The sequence below is a fragment of the Limulus polyphemus genome, unplaced genomic scaffold (genome assembly GCF_000517525.1).
Source record: "Limulus polyphemus unplaced genomic scaffold, Limulus_polyphemus-2.1.2 Scaffold449, whole genome shotgun sequence".
Lineage (NCBI taxonomy): Eukaryota > Metazoa > Arthropoda > Merostomata > Xiphosura > Limulidae > Limulus > Limulus polyphemus.
The window spans coordinates 101357-103270 of NW_013666059.1; the positions used below are offsets into that span (position 1 = coordinate 101357).

General features: G+C 34.6%; 1 non-coding gene across 1 annotated transcript; it reads left to right on the plus strand.

Annotated features, from left to right (window-relative positions):
- Positions 1-1638: 1638 nt before the first annotated feature.
- Trnae-uuc lies at positions 1639-1710 on the plus strand. The gene has a single exon. It is a non-coding gene; the product is annotated as a tRNA-Glu (tRNA).
- Positions 1711-1914: the final 204 nt, after the last annotated feature.

A 1914-nucleotide genomic window follows, 5' to 3' on the forward strand; every position in this document is an offset into this window, starting at 1 on the left:
TTAGGACGTGAAAAGTTGCTTCCCTTATACGTAATTGTAAAAAACGGCAATAAAAACTGCAAAACACAAAATGTGAAACCGAAAATTTGCAAGTAGCTCCGCAACAAAGCTTCATACCAAATTTGGTGAAGGTGCATCAAAAGGGGGCGAAGTAGGGGTAAAAAACGCCCATAAAAATTGCAAAACTGAAAACTTGTATATATATCTCCCCATGGACCCAATGAACCTTCGTACCAAATTTGGTGAAGATCCATCCACACCCTGCGAAGTAGTTACATGGACATACAACAGACAGTACTATTATATTTATATAGATGTGGACCAATAATAATGTCATTTTACTTAATTAACGTGAATTTTGCTTGTTTAAAGAGAAAGCGAAATGTTGCTGAGCCTTCTAGTTCTATTAAGACAAATACAATGTTGTATTTTGTTTTATATTCTGCTTATAAATAAAAAATTTCAATACCTATAATAAATAAATATTTGCGTTAAATAAAGATATTGGACAAATTAAAGGACCAATCAGGACAATCAGTGGCGCTCAGAAACTATTGTTTCTCTTCATCCCACAGGTGTCGAATATCATGCTGAGATTGGAGGCTTAGGGCCAAGGGTATAAAGCCACATCCAAATAAAACTGCTTCATAATTACGTTAATTTGGCGTTTAGTTTTACAGAATATACTATGATACTTAATAACTGAGATTAACTTTCTGTAATTGGGATACAAGAGAAAAAGAGAGTGTCCTGGGACCGAAATATTAAGCTTTTAAAGGATAATTTTTATTCAAAGTTAAAACTTCGTATATGTAAGAAACCGATAAGCGGCCCTTTTCAGGGCTGGGATCTGAAACTTCGATCCATAGAAATATTATTGTGGGGGTAACGGGAGAAAACCAGTTTCACTAGACAAGCGCCGAATAGCCTACTCACCTAGTGCCCAAACGCTGAAATAAATATTGTTACATCTCTGGTCGTTGGTTAATTTTCGTAGAAATTCTTTCCGAAAAACTTCAGCGATACAAGTCCTTTCTTAAATAAAACTAGTTTATTCTTTCTCAATACAACTTTGCAATACACTTAATTTCCACAGTCAATTTAACTTAAACACAGTTAGACTCAGTTGTCCGTCTCTATCTCTGCCTGTCTGCAATTCAATTAATTATCTCGCTTTATTTGCCTGCTTATATACAGGAATAGAGAGCGTCTATCAATTACTGGTTTATTCGTGATGTTCCCCGATCCTTCTAAATACTCATTAGTGTTACTAGAATCACGTGACTTCCGCTGTCGTAACAATATCATGATTTAGTATACATCAAATTGAGTGTGAATTTCCTACTATTTAGTGGTACTACTTAAAAGAAATTAGATACTAGTGCTAGCTATGTGGTTAATCACATTGATTGCGGACAAGTATCGTTGTCATGCGGTTGGGATTTCGTATAGTTGTGAAAATTCACGTTTAATGGCCTCTTTATAAAATTTATGAATTATTTTCTATTCGGAAAATTTGGAGTGGCTGTATTTGTAAAGTAAAGTCTCGTTTATGTTTATGATATTTAAAAATGTAAACAACATCCTCAAAAGATACGAGTTAAGTTACTTATTAACTCTCTAGTAAATTTCTATTACTCCCATGTGGTCTAGTGGCTAGGATACCTGGCTTTCACCCAGGAGGCCCGGGTTCGATTCCCGGCATGGGAATTAATATTTTCTACTTTATGTGTTATTAAAGGTCTTTTTCATGATTCGTTTATAAAAAGCATCAAATATCCTTTCAACTTTTTATACAAGCGTTTAAAAGTTAATAATTATTAAGGCTGAAAATATAACACAGTGCTTTCGAAAGATGATCCTCTTGTTCGAAGTCAAACATTCCTAGTTTGCCCATGAAGAAGAAAGGTCCGC